Raw genomic sequence first — 15,535 nt, forward strand, 5'->3', positions numbered from 1 at the left:
GATGGCTACCAACCGTTTTCTTCTAGCAACGCACATTCCCAGGAGTTCCAATGTGATAGCAGACAGACTCAGCAGGTGCATTCTTCAACCTCACGAGTGGTCCCTGAATTCCTTGATAGCGGCGGAGATTTTCCACCGCTGGGGCCGTACTTGCTGCGACCTCTTTGCATCCCCGAACAACTACAAATGTAGCAACTACTTCGCCCTGATTCTCCCTCCGGTACAGTCACCCAGGGATGCTCTAGTCCATGATCGGCCCTCGAGTCGTCTTTACGCATTTCCACCATTTCCCCTCATTCCCCAGTTTCTGAAGAAAGTCCATCGGTTGAAGAGGTGATCCTCATAGCACCATATTGGCCTTGACAGATTTGGTTCCCCTTCCTTTGGCCTCGCTTACTAGATTGACCATGGATTCTCCATCCAACTCCGGAGTTGATCTCACAGCCACAGAACCTGATTCATCCCAACTTGAGCAGCCTGAAGCTCACGGCTTGGCTACTCCAGTTCCCTTGATTGCCAGGCAGAATGATCTTTCTTTACCAATACGTGATATTCTCATTGCTTCTCATAAGTCTTCCACTAGAATTACTTATCTGAGCAAGTGGAAAAGATTTGCCTGTTGGCTGAAAGACAAGTAGACCCTTTTCAGCACCAGTGTCGATAATACTAGACTATCTGGCCAACCTTTTTCAGTCGGGGCTATCTGCCTCTACTATCAGAGTTCATTTGGCTGCAATTTCTAATTTTCATGAGGGTGTCCAAGATTCCTCTCTTATGTCCCATAAATTGTGCAAGACCTTCATAAAAGGTGTGAATCATCTGAAGCCACCTTTTAGAGAACCTATTCAACCATGGGATTTATCATTAGTTCTACAAGCTCTGACAATGTCACCTTTAGAACCAGCCTCTTCTTTCGACCTCATGTATTTGTCATGGAAAAGCTTGTTTTTGGTCACCATTACTTCTGCCAGACGTATTTCTGAGCTTCAAGCTTTATGGATCAAGTGTCCATACTTGATCTTTCATAGAGCTAGAGTGTCTCTGAGAACTAATCTCTCATTTCTGCCTAAAGTGATCTCTGAAATGTCCATTTAATCAAGCCATTGAATTGCCAGTTTTCTTTCCCAATCATTCAAACAGAGGAGAGTATTGCCTGCATACCCTAGATATCCACAGGCAAATCCGTTTTTACTTAAACAGGACTAAACCCTTTCGTAAATCTGACCAGTTATTTTTGGCCTTTTGTGGACCTAGATTAGGATCTGCTGTTGCTAAGGTCACATTAGCTAGATGGTTGAAGGACTGTGTGACCTTCATTTATACACAACGTAATATCTCGTTGCCTACTACCATGAAAGCTCATTCAACAAGGTCGGTGGCAACTTCTGCTGCCTTCCGTGCCAGAGCTTCTTTACATGACATCTGTGCAGCTTCAACTTGGGCTACGCCTCATACCTTCATCAATCATTACAAATTGGATTTGGCCTCCAGGGGAAGAGCATCTTTCAGTTCTATGGTGCTCAGGAATGTCCTTCCATGAGAGCCTCCCAGGACTAGAGGTAGCTGGGGACTCTGTCCCATACGTAAGGAATGAACGAGGATTAACAATATCGGATAAAGAAGTTATGTCTTACCATAACGTTCCATCTGTATTGTTGATCCTCGTTCAGTCATTACGACCCTCCATCTGTATTGTTGATCCTCGTTCAGTCATTACGACCCACCCTCCTGTGGTTTCTAGTGGATCTCACCATCCAGTTCTCTTAGGTTATTTGACCAGAGGTAGCCTCTACCTTCTTTGACTTGCAAACTCAATCTGAGGTAACAGGGAGAGGGGGATTGTGGGGTAAGAGTTTGGCTCGAGAGTTTGAAGCTGAGGCGAGCTTGGAAAATGGCCGGCTCTGTTCCGAGGTCGGAACAGATACCCATGCGTAATGACAGAACGAGGATCAACAATACAGATGGAATGCTATGGCAAGACCTAACTTCTTTATCCATGGGACCAGAAGACATCCCGGGCTGTGTACTACATGAACTGGCACCTCACCTAAGTGTCATGCTTAATCATAGGCTCACCTCAGGCTTCGTGCCCACTGAATGGCTCACAGCAGCAGTTATCCCACTCCACAAGGGGGGGATCCACCTTGGATCCTGGGAACTACAGCCCCATCAGTCTGACAAGCCTGATCTGCAAGGCCATGGAACGTGTTATGGAACTTTATAAGCAAAGACATTGGCAACCTTCAAACACTGGACCCCACCCAATTTGGGTTCGTGAAGGGCCGATCTTGTCTCCTGAACCTGATTGACTTCTTCGAATCCGTCTCCAGAGCTGTGGACAAGGGTAAGGTGGTCCACACATCCTGTCTGGACCTCACCAAGGCCGTCAACACCGTCCCTCACTCTGGAATTGTAGATAAACTTACTAAGCTGGGCATTAATCCCTACGTCACTCGATGGGTTGCCAACTGGCTTACTGACAGAACCCACACTGTAAAACTAGCCAACTCCAAATCCAGCTCCAGACAAGTGGAGTACCTCAGGGTTCAGTCCTGGGACCGCTGTTGTTTGGCATCTACTTCTCTGAAGTACAGGCCAACACTAAGGGACTCTGGCTAACAAAGTTCGCAGATGACTGCAAACTGGGAGCCATTATCGAATCCCCAAATGATGTGGATATTCTACTAAAGGGCCATAGAGAAGCAGATGCTTGGTGCCAGAGCCATAGGGTCAAGCTCAATGCCAAGAAATGTATAGATGTCCTTCAAGGATGCAACTGCAGTCCTGACATATGGGTTGTCCTGCCTCAGGCAGCCCTTCGGTCGGCCGGATTCCAAAGTCTGGGTCCGGCGTCGGCTGTCGCCCTTGCCCTGACGTCAGAGCGCCTGGGGTATAAAAGCGTCAGCCGACGCCATCTTCTCCAGTATTTCTTGCCGCGCGGCGCCCGAAGCAGAAGCAGTTCGCAAGTGTCGGTCGACCAGCTCCTGTGTTTTAAGCTACTGAAGTCTTCAAAAAAGCTAAGTACCCCGTTGGGGACCTTTTCTTGCCTCAGCCGATGTCAGATAAAACTGTAAAAGTTGTTAATTGTTTAACTTGTGGGAAACAAATACCTCATAAGGATTTCCACTCTTACTGCTTACCCTGCCTAGGCCCAGAACACAACGTCTCAGCCTGTACAGCTTGTGCTTCTTTCAATAAACGCACTCTTAGGCGTCGGGCAGAGTTTGCACAGGATTATTTTGGGGAAGATTTCTGTTCTATCATGCCATTGGAGCTTCTGACAGCACATTTACCTAAAAAACAGAAGGATAAGGACCGACACCCGTGGTCTGCGGTCTCTGCCGACACCACGCTTAGGCCTACCGCGAGTGTCTCTGTCTCTTCTGAGCCGGTTTCACAACCGCTACAGACCGACGACACCGCCCCCACCGGTTACTTCGGTACCGGAGGCCAGCTCGGTACCGGTTTCTGTTCTCCCCTCTGAGACCGTAGCCCAGGATATTTCTGACACCATTTCAGTGGATAAGACTACTCCAGCACGCGGGGCTGCCAGGCCTCCAGTGTCTATGTCCATTAAGGCCTACACACGTGCTAAGGCTGCCAAACAGGCTAAGTCTGTCCCTCCAAGATCTTTTTCTCTGGGATCCACTTCTGGTTCTCAAATTTTAAGTTTAGCTGAGGACCTTATTTCTTTAATTAGGGGTTCTCAGCCACATCCAGATAGAGGCTCTCAGCAACCTTCTGTCAAGAGGCCTAGGGTTGAGCAGGTAGATCCCCAGTCCTCCGATGAGGCCTCAGGTGATTCTGCACATTCAGACTACCAGGAGGAGGCCTTCCCGGCCTACGAGGATTCTGATGCGGAGGAATCCATTCCCTCTGCTTCTCCTCCTGAGGAGTTTTCCTTTGGGGAAACGCTTCATTCCATGAGGGAACACTTCAAATGGCAAGGCCAAGAATACTCAGATTCTAGGAAAAGGTTAAGGGAATTTTTAAAGCTACCTCAGCATAGACCCTTATCTATTCCTCCAGTTTTAAATGTTTTAGAGGATGTGTACTTAGAATCTAGTGTTTCCCCTGACTCCCTTCCCCCCTGCTCCTGTCAAGCCAGACAGGTACTACAGGGTCCCAGACACACATCAATTTCTGTACAAGGGCCATACTGCTGACCCTGAAACTATTTCTCAGGGGCCTAAAGGAGTTTCCTCCACTACTGCTAAGAATCCACTTCCTTCGGAAAGGGATTCTAGGGCTTTAGAGAGGTGGGGCAAGAAAGTATATACATCTTCCACCCTTTCTATGCGAGCATTAAATTGTCAATTTCATATGATTCAGTATCAGGAATACATGTTGGATGACTTGCAAAAGAAATTGGCTTCCCCTGAACCATTAGATAGAAAGGGGTTACAGGAATTGGTTCATAATACTCAGCAGGTTAGCAACCATTTCCTACAGTGTGGATATGATGCATTGGAAGCTTCATGTAGAGCAGCAATGACAGGTGCTGTCATACGCAGACATGCTTGGTTAAAGGAACAAACATTGCCAGACCATGTGAAAACTAAGCTTTTGGACGCACCACTAGAGAAACTTAAGCTATTTGGTGCTACTGCACAAGAGGTTTTAAAGAAAATAGAGGAAAAGGCAAAATCAGTGCAAACAGTCAAAGATTTCCTCCAGGTACAGCCTCCAAGATTCAGCAGGAATTGGCCTTATAAGCATTGGTCCTTTCCAGACGCAGACAAATTTCAGAGAGGCAAAAACAGACGTGGCAGAGGGCAAACTCGAGGCTCCTAAGAGGACGTCAATGGCAGCCTCCGAACCAGAGAGGTGGGGCAGGACCTTCCACTGCTCCGCAGGGACAATCTCAATGACTTGACTTTGATTCCGCCATCCAGGGCTCAATTAGAAGCACCTTTGGGCGGAAAATTATCTTTATTCTCACAAAATTGGCACAATATTACAAAGGACAAATGGATACTGGACATAATAGACAAAGGATACAGATTCCATTTTCATACACTACCAACAAGACATGGCAGGCCAAATCTGCCACCAAATCAAAGGGCAGAGGCACTGAAACAAATAACAAACCTACTTCAAATAAGAGCAATAGAAAAGGTTCCTTCTGCAGAACAAGGCCAAGGATTTTATTTAAGACTGTTCCTTGTTCCAAGAAAAGAAAACCAATGGAGACCCATTCTGGACTTGTCCGCACTGAATACTTACCTTATTGTGCCAAAATTCAAAATGCTGACTTTACAGCAACTCCTTCCCATGCTGGGCAAGGGGTCTTGGCTGGTAACTCTGGACCTCAAGGAGGCATACCTGCATGTCCCAGTCAGACAAAGTTGCAGAAGATACCTCAGATTTCTTGCAGGCTCAGAGCATTATCAATTCTCAGCATTGCCCTTTGGCTTATCTACTGCCCAGAGTGTTCACGAAATGCCTGGCATCAGTAATTGCACATTGCAGACTTCAGGGGATACAAATATACCCTTACCTGGACGACTGCCTTATACAAGCAGACAGCCAACAAGCCTTGTTAGAAAACTTGGACTATGTCATTCACCTACTGCAGGCCTTGGGATACACAGTCAATATTCAGAAATCAAATCTCGTACCATCCCAACAAATACCTTTCCTGGGTGCCACACTGGACACAAACACCCAGATGGCGTTTCTGACAAAAGAAAAACAAAAACAATTACCAGAATACTTCAGAAAATTGGCAACACACACCCAGATGACTGCAAGGAATATCCTGCAGGCCCTGGGTTTAATGGCATCTTGCATTCTTCTGATTCCACACGCAAGGCTGCATATGAGGAAACTACAATGGTATCTAAAAAGTCTATGGTCTCAACTCTGCCACAGCCTGGAAGAATTGATCCCACTCATTCCATGCCTTCAAAAGGAATTTCTGTGGTGGGCTCAAGCAAGCCAGATAAACAAAGGTCTGCCTTTCAGCAAGCCTCATACAAGTCAAACCATAACAACGGACGCCTCAGACCATGGATGGGGGGCTCACATGGAGGGCAGATGCATTCAAGGACAATGGACACAAAAAGAAAAGCACCTGCACATCAACCAAAAAGAAATGCTGGCAGTGATACATGCAATCAAGGCCTTCGAAAAGTTCATGCATCAGGGTCATCTACTAATAAAGACAGACAATACCACAGTTATGTGGTACATAAACAAGCAAGGAGGTACCCATTCCTACCCTCTCTGCAGACTGGCAATGAATCTCTGGGATATTTCCCTACAATTGAAAATAGAGCTACAATCCCAGTTTGTACCAGGGAAGGACAATGTTCTGGCGGACAGCCTAAGCAGAAACATCATGGATCCACACGAATGGATGTTGCATCCAGACATTTTCTTACAAATAACTCAAGCATGGGGAAGGCCGGACATAGATCTTTTGCCTCCCACCTCAATCACCATCTGAAAAAGTTTTGCACAAGGACATACCATCCTCAAGCATGGAAGGTGGACGCTCTCTCCTTCAGTTGGAACTCTCTAACACTATATGCCTTCCCACCTCTTCCTTTGATGACCAAGGTGTTACTAAAGATCAAGACAGAGCAACCAAAGTCATACTGATAGCTCCAGACTGGCCAAGACAACACTGGTACCCACTGCTACAGAGCTTGACACACACCAATCCGTGGCTCCTTCCTCAATGGCCACTTCTTCTGACACAGCACAATTACAGGACACTACACCCCAGCTTGAAAACATTGAAGCTGACAGCTTGGAAGATTCCATGACTATTCCTCAGGATACACTTTCCAAAAGGGTAAAAGATATCATCCTGGAGGCGCGCAGACCTTCCACTAGAAAAACATACTCAGCAAAATGGAAAAGATTTCTTATCTGGAACAGCAAAAAGGGTCAAGACCCATCAGTGATGAGCATTCCACAGATCCTAGAATATTTGGCTGAAATGCTCCACAATGACCTTTCATATTCTTCCATAAAAATACATGCTTCAGCAATATCTGCCAAATATAACACTGATCCGCCTGTATTTTCTCACCCATTGCTAAGACGGTTTCTAAGAGGTATAAAGAACATCAACCCTCCTAGGAAACCACCAGTGCCTGCATGGGACCTCAACTTCATGCTGGAAAAATTAACTCTTCCTCCCTTTGAACCAGCAGCATCTTCAGAGTTGCATTTTCTGTCTTGGAAGACAGCTTTCCTTCTGGCAGTAACCTCAGCAAGAAGAGTCTCTGAGCTACAGGCCCTTATGGCAATACAACCATTTCTCATTTTTCATCAGGACAGAGTTTCTTTGAGAACCAATCCATCATTCCTGCCAAAGGTGGTATCCAGGGTGTCCCTGAATCAAGCTATTCACCTGCCTACCTTCTTTCCCAATCCTCAAAATAATGGAGAGAGACTTCTGCACACCTTGGACATACACAGACAGTTGCACTACTACTTGGACAGAACAAAGTCTTTCAGAAAATCTGACCAGCTTTTTGTAGCCTACGCTGCTGGATTGCAGGGAAAAGCAATTTCCAAACAGACAATTTCTAGATGGATTGGAAATTGCATTCGATTCTGCTACTCTTTTCATGGAAAAACTGTGCCAGCTGACATCAGGCCACATTCCACCAGAGCTACAGCCACCTCCACAGCCTTTTTAAGAAGAGTGGCAACAAAAGACACTTTAGAAGCTGCTACATGGAGCTCCGTGCATACATTTTCCAAACATTACAACCTGCCTTTATATTCCAGATCCAGAGCAGGGTTTGCTTCTGCAGTCCTGCAGGGCATTTTAGCTACACCATCTTTGTCTTAGAGCCTACCACCCCCAGGTTGGCTATGGTATTCAACCCATATGTCAGGACTGCAGTTGCATCCTTGAAGGACATAGTACAGTTTTGTACCTACCATAAATGTAGATGTCCGATAGGTATGCAACTGCAGTCAGGTTTTCCCTCCCACCTACCCCTCTGTGGTATTCTTTTGGGTTTCTACCCCTCATTTTAGCTACCTGGGGTAATCTTTTATGGTGTATTTGTTTTTATGTTGTTGTACTTGTCTGGAATTTTTTCTCTATTTTCAAAATTTTGCCTTCCTTAGAGGGCACCTGGCATCTGGGGCAAGAAACACTGGAGAAGATGGCGTCGGCTGATGCTTTTATACCCCAGGCGCTCCGACGTCGGGGCAATGGCGACATCAGCCGACGCCGGACCCAGACTTTGGAATCCGGCCGACCGAAGGGCTGCCTGAGGCAGGACAACCCATATGTCAGGACTGCAGTTGCATACCTATCGGACATCTACATTTATGGTAGGTACAAAACTGTACTTTATCCCCTTTGGGGGGGGGGGCATATACCTGTGAATTACCACATAGGTGGCAGTACACTAAACACCGAAAGTGTGATAAGAGACTTAGGGACACAAGTGGATAGTGGTCTCACCTTCGATAACCACATCACCACAACAGTCGGGAAATCCTTCTATGTGGCACACCTCATCACTAAGGACTTTTCCTCCAGAAAAAGTGGTCATTGTCCCACTATACTCATCCCTCATTAGACCCATTACAGAATACAATGCTTCATTTTGGTATGCACCTCTCAAGACATCTGCAACAACTGACAAGGCCGCAGAAATACCTCACTAAAAGAATCACAGGCCTAAAACAGATGCCCTATGCTGACTGTCTAAAAAAAACTCCAGCTATACTCGCATATCGTCTACTCGGAGGCGATCTCTGCTTAACGTAAAAGGCCATGTCAAACCCAGAGCTGTTAGACATGCTGTACTTAAAAAAATTCCAATCCCTCAGAGCCACATGCTCCAGGGATCTAAACCTTGTCATCACAATGAGCACAACATGCTGGAGGGATAGGTTCCTGATCCAGAGACTCCCCAGACTCTGGAATAGACTGCCCATACATGTCAGAGTGCCTCTTTGACCCTCTTCAAAAGGAACCTTGACGATTGGATGGGAGATGGGAAATTCACCCTGGGGATCACGTCAGTTGCCCTGCTAAACAGGGGTCCAGGGAAGTAAGTATTGTGGGAAGAAATAGCCAGGGAATTGTTATGGCTAGGCTTGTATAGGCCCTAGGGCCGATAGCCTAGTACCAACCTATGAACAAGCTTTTGTAGAGACTGCAGGGTGAAAAGTAGCAGTGGGATTCAACAGTGCATGAGGTAGACTTAATTCTTACAGGGTGACAGGAAAAAATACATAAGTTGTTGGTCAAGTAGAAACTAAGGTTATCTAGTCAGTAAGGGAATGGGCAAATCAGTGGGCCAAGCTTGTTTGTTTTCAAAATCTGTGTAATGAGTTTTACAAAACTAGACTTAAATTTGTTAGAACACCTAAGAAAACTGGTGGAGCTTGAGCATTTTCAGTGAGGGTGACATTGCATTTTATTCTACTTGACAATTTCATGTGTATTTGTTTGAAATATTTTATCCATCAGTCATGCATTGGTGCTGTGTAGTAGATCTTCTTTTTTTATAACTTCTTTTGGTTTCTAGTTTAAATTATTCAATAAAACATTTTCAAAGTAATTGCCTGTATGTACTAGCCTTGCTTATTCATATCTATATACGGATTGCAGCTATTTTCTTAAATTTGAGAGTGCATATGAATATTAAAATCATTTTATCACTTCTTTTCTGCTTTTCTAGCTACTGAAGCAACATAGTGAAGATGTGCATGAGTACAAAAGAAGAAATGGATTACTATGATCTCCAAAGATTCTTCTACTCTCTTCATGCTTGATTCTGATTGGCCTACCACGATTAAAGGAAAACTACCATTGAACTCTGTTCATTGTCTCTGTTTTCTGTGCTATCTTACTGTATCAAGATCACTCTAAGTGTTGCATATTATATTTTAAAGTGTTTTATCAGTAAATGTCTTTCATGGAGCCTACCATAGCAACATGTTTTATAGCTTGTTCCCGTTGAATCATGCTAGAAGTAAAAAAGGGTATTTTTTGACTCCCGTGTAAATAGAATGGCAGTCCTGTGAGTCACGGACATCTTAGCCTCTGGAACCTGTTTTTCTTTTTTTTACTTTAGTTATCCTAATTTGCATTGTTCTCTGGGCTGGTCTAATCACCCACAGATGTAATCATTCCTCAGCAGAATAAAGTAGTTATTGCAGGTCTTTCTAAGGCTATTAATTTGTAGTCCTTCGGTATCTATGGACCCCGTACACTTTTCCCCACACTCATCCAGATGTGCAAAGCTATCTGTCTAAACCAGAAGCTGTAACTGGCACTATTTCTGCTATTCATGTATGTCTGCAATAGGAATATGCATATTCTTTTGAAGAATGTGCGGTGTTTGCTCAAAAGTATTTTGGAACTCATTTTTAATATATATATATATTTTAACCAGGGTCGAGTACTGATCCACAAGGACATTTTTTCAGACTCTGCATAGGAGAACTGTCTGGTTAAGTGACTTAAGAGTCGCACAGTATGTAAATGGAGATAGAAGGAATCAAACTGTAAGCCGCAGGAAGCAGCTAATTAATAGCTCATAGCCTTAATCCTGTAAACAAGCTGGCAGACATCATCTCTGAACTTAGTGTAGCACAATACAAAAAGATGTACAGCGTTTTGTTCTTGAAATTGTGTTTACAATATTTAAAATAAAACATGCTGGATATTTCCAACTCACTTTCCCAAGAATGGAGTTGTGGGCAGCAGCACAGACTGTAGATGTTGCCTATCTGGGGAAGAGTTGTATAGACCAAGTGCTTTGGGCATCAACCCTGATGGCTGCATCCCCCACATAGAGCACTGGTCAAAGACTCTTCACTGTGTCAGAGCTAGTAACCTGATGGTTTTAAAATTGGCTCTGCATGATTTGTTTGCATTGACTAATGTCTCCAAAAATGGGCATGGGTATTTGTCAGTGATAAGTGGGTTGAGGAACCGGCCTACTCAAACCTAAGCCAGGGATCCATGTCAAATTGGGAGGGGGGTCTCTGTCCCTATTGGTCGGTGTGCCCTCCTATAAGGCTAGCAGCCCTTAGTCAATAAGCTACTAGCTGGCTGGGGTCCAGCTGCCCAGCGTGGGTTGCCTGGGATAGCTCTGAGTGAAACTTGGGTGTAAAACTGATAAACTTGCCAAACGTGAACTAAAGATTGCTACACGCAGTATAGCTTAATTGACTGGGACTAGCTTGGAAGTGGATTTCATTATAGTGAGGAGGATAAATATACTCTGTATCCAGGAGACAAAAGAAAGGGCGGTGCACCAAAGCCAGTTTGCGTAGGATCCATAGTCTACTACTCGGTGGGGGGGGGGGGAAAGTATTAGAATTGATGTGGGAATTGCGGTGAGGGAGAGGCTTCAAAAGGCACTGTGGAGAAGTAATCGGTGTTATTGAGAAACTCATGGCAAATGGATTCCAGTGTAAGGATAGGGCAGCATTCATAATCTCAGCCTATGCCCCACAGTCGGGTTGTGATGTCAAGGAAAAGAATGCATTTAGGCAGCAGTGATGATTTAGATAAGTCAGGACAACGTGAGTTAGTGCTGATAAAGGGGTACCTAAATGCACATATCTGGACAGGCAGAACAAGATATGAGGACTGTCACTGTCGACATGAGTAGTGCAACAAGAATAAAGATGAGGCCATTCTAGAATTGTCTTGCAAGTGGCTTGATGGTGGCCAACCTATGATTTGGCAAGAGAGATGGTCACAAGATCGCATACAAGAGTGGCCAACATGCAACTGGGGTAGACTCCCTCCTAGTAAGGAAAGGGCATTGAGATGGTCAATGACTGCAAAGTAATCTCCAGTGAAACAGTCGGCGCACAGCGTAAACCACTGTTTGCCACCATCTGCTGCAAACACTGGTCAGAGAAGGCTCTAAGATCAGCAAAGATTAGGCTGAAGCCCTGGAAGTTGACTTGGAGAGAGAATGCCCTAGAGGTCAAGAAGATGCACCGGGCTGTGGTACCTCAGGATTAAGAGGAAATTGGGTGGAATTGAAGAATGACAGTGCCTTAAAACAGTGTGTGAGAGGACTGTAGAACAGGTATGTGGCCAAGCCAGGTATGGAAATAAGATACATAAGGAAAGCTAGTGGTGGAATGCAAAAGTCATCAAAAGAAAGGAGGAGTGCTAGGAAAATTAGGGGATGGAAGAGACTGACAAGGCTTAGGATGACTGCAGGTTGGCTTACAGAGGCTAAGTAATTTGCTCAGTCTCACAATATGCATATGGAGGTTGACGAAATGAAACTCTGGGAAACAGGATGTAGCTCATTAACAGCTCATAATGTTTAATATCTGCCAGTAGCTCATTACAGCTCATAATGTTTAATATCTACCAGTTAGTGTAGAGGATTATCGCTGACCTTGAAGTGCAACAGAGCACTAAAAGGTGTACAACCTTTTGTTCTTCAATTTGTTAAAATGCTATTGCAATAGAAAATAACTGTGTGTGCTGTACATAAGTGCTGCTTTCTGGAAGCGTGATGCAGAGCAGAATACCTCCAAGCTTCTGGAAAGTGACTCCGCAGATAGTGCAAAGAAACTCTATAAGGTTGCAAAGACAAAGATGATGAAGAAAACCATTGGACACCCTTCATTAGCGATGCCTGCAACAACTTGCTCACCAGTCCACAGGATATCAAAGGCAGATGGAAGGAGTACTTGCTGCTTTTGAATGAAGAAAACCCCACAGAAGCTGTACTGCCCCAGACACAGCCTATGATGAAAGAAGATGTGCCTATCCAAGAAAAAGTAAGTAAACACTAAGGAAGACAAAGGATAAGCAGCAGGTTCAGATGAGCTCTCAGCAGATTTAATCAATATGTTTGGTGAATTAGGAGAGAAATAGCTAAAGAAGGGTACACAGCAGTATGGAGAGAGAGGTGCATCCCAGTTGACTGGAGAGAGAGCATTTTAGTGTCTGTGAACAAGAACAAAGGGGACATTAACAAGTGTGAGCAGTGTAGAGGTATTGAACTCCTGTCACACTATATAAAAGCTCTAGAGAAGGTGATCGTTAAATCAGAGTAGTAGACCGGGAGATGGGAATTGAGCAGTTTGGAATGAGATTAGGATGCAAAACTGACCCGATATTTGCAGTGAGACAGGCAGTCTAGAATAAGCTGAAGTTGAGGAAAGAGTCTAACTTGGCATTCCTAGACTTGGAGAAAATCTACGACAAGGTCCCAAGATAGCTGATTTGGGCAGTTCTGTGATCATTGGAAGTCCTAGAAACCTTGGTAGAATCAGAGCAGGCTGTGTACAAGGACCCAGTTTGTAGTGGTGATGGACTATATTACCAGGCAAGTTGGAGGGGGCACCTCAACAAAACTGCTGTTTGCAAGGGATGTGGCATTACAAGTAGATTCTGAACAATAACTTCAGCAAATGATAGGGGAATGGAATGCAAAACTTGGAAGCACACTGGATGAATCTGAACACAGATAAGATGGTTGTAATGGCAGTAAATGGGAGAAATCGGAAGAGGCTGAATATTGAGATGGAAGTGAAAATAGGGCGGATTATCAACTTCAAGTATCTGGTAGAGGTAGCTGAGGAGAGAAGGGAAGTGTAAATAAGTAGGTCAAAACTAGAATCAGAGTGGCTGCAGTCAGCTGGCACAGTGTTGGGTAGTGTGTGAAAGAAGGCTAAAGAAGCTGAAAAGTAAGTTGTGCAAAACAGTGCTACAACTATTGTTACAATATGGTACAGAGACCTGGGCAGTGAAGGCAGAGCAGTTGAGAAAGATAGAGGCTATGAAGTGCTTGAGACTGGTTGTATGATCCACAGAGAGAGAGACAAAGAAATGAGCATATCATAGCAGAAGCACAAATAGCTCCAATGGCTCTGGAAGTTGAAAAGAACATATTTTTGTGGTTAGGACTCATTTGCAGGAAAGCAGGAGACAATCTGGTGAAGAAGGTTTGGGACAGATGGGGAAAAAGGCAATATGAAATGAGTGTTCCCAGCAAAGAGATGGGTGGATTGTGTTAGAGAAAACCTGTGAAAATAATGTGAGTGTCGAAGGTAGGTTAGTGGCAATGAACTGAGAGAGAGATGGGGACAGTTTGTGTAACACCTGACCCCATGTAGAAAATGGGGGGAAGGGTGTTAAATGGTTTAATGATTTATTATAGCATACTAACACTGAATCAAAACCATAGTCCTTTAGCATGACAGTTTTAATCCGTTAATTTATATTTGTTTACTGGGGTAGTGCACTGATCAGTACTGACCAATTTCAGACTTAGCCTCCGTGAAATGTGAAACACTGCACAAACATAAAATACAGAAATGTGAGCAATACCAAAATACAGATGTAAGCAATAACAACAGAGTCACTGATTTGTAGATGTTCATCGTGTTACACTGCTGCAGTCATTACACTTTGGTTATCCTGCCGTCAGGTGGTCCCTCAGTCGGCCAGAGTTCCAAAGTCTTGGTCCGGAGTCGGTTGCTGTCGCTTCTTCCCTGACGTCAGTGCGACAGGGGTATATAAGATGCAGCCGACGCCATTTTCTTCAGTCTTTCTTGCCGCACGGTGCCCGAAGCAAAAGCAGTTCGCAAGTGCCAGTCGGCTGACTCCTGAGATTTTCATTCCAAATCCAGAACCAAAGTCTTCTACAAAGCTAAGTACCCCATTGGGGAAACTTTTTCTTGCCTCAGACCGATGTCAGTAAAAGTTAATAACTGTATTTCTTGTGGGAAGCAAATACCTCATAAGGATTTCCATTCTTATTGTATCCTATGCCTAGGCCCAGACCATGATGTCACAGGTTGTCTGTTTTGTGCTAGGTTTAACAAGCGCGCTATTAAACGTCTGTTTAATTTTGCCCGACATTATTTTGGCAGAAAATTCAGTTACACCATGCCGTTGGAACTACTGACGACCAGAATACACAAAAAGCGCAGAGACAAGGACAGGCATCCGAGGCCCAAAACTGACGACGAAGCCTCTTCTAGGCCAGTCGCCGGTTCTCCAGTTTTCAGCGAGGTGCCTTCGCAGCCCCTGACAACCGCTTCTTTGGAACCACAGGCCGCTTCTGACTCCCACATGGAGATGGCTGGGCCTTCAGACACACCAGATTTATGGCCTACTGAGACTAACCCTTCAGAGGGATCCGGAGTAGCTGAACAACCCACAGCTTCAGAGGGTGTTTTCAGACTTACTCAGTTAACCATTAAATCTTCTGCTAAGTCTAAAACCTGTTTAAAAACAAAGAAACAACTTCAACATTCACCAGGACAGGCCTCCATGCCTAAGAAACAAATGCTCAAAATGGCCGAAGACTTAATTACTCTGATCAGGGGGTCCCACCCTCCTCCTGATAAAAGGCCTAGACAGGATGTAGACTGACTATTCTGACCAGGTATGCATCTCTTCAGATTCATCCTCAGACCTAGGATACTCTTTACCCCCTTATGAGGATTCTGATGCTGAGGAATCAATTCCTTCAGCCTCTCCACCAGAGGACTACTCCTTTGGGGAAACCTTACATACCATGAGGGAGCATTTCCATTGGAAGGGCCAGGATTA

At 44.7% G+C, this 15,535-nt stretch overlaps 1 long non-coding RNA gene across 1 annotated transcript in view; it reads left to right on the plus strand.

The window, feature by feature from the left end:
- The window catches only part of LOC122793513, a 119,623-nt gene extending 109,814 nt beyond the window's left edge, over positions 1-9,809 (plus strand). The window contains exon 2 of the long non-coding RNA XR_006363485.1: positions 9,669-9,809. This is a non-coding gene — a long non-coding RNA (uncharacterized LOC122793513). The remainder of the gene's footprint in view (positions 1-9,668) is intronic.
- Positions 9,810-15,535: the final 5,726 nt, after the last annotated feature.

This window comes from Protopterus annectens, chromosome 2.part0 (assembly GCF_019279795.1).
Source record: "Protopterus annectens isolate FY-2018-M chromosome 2.part0, PAN1.0, whole genome shotgun sequence".
Taxonomy (NCBI): domain Eukaryota; kingdom Metazoa; phylum Chordata; order Ceratodontiformes; family Protopteridae; genus Protopterus; species Protopterus annectens.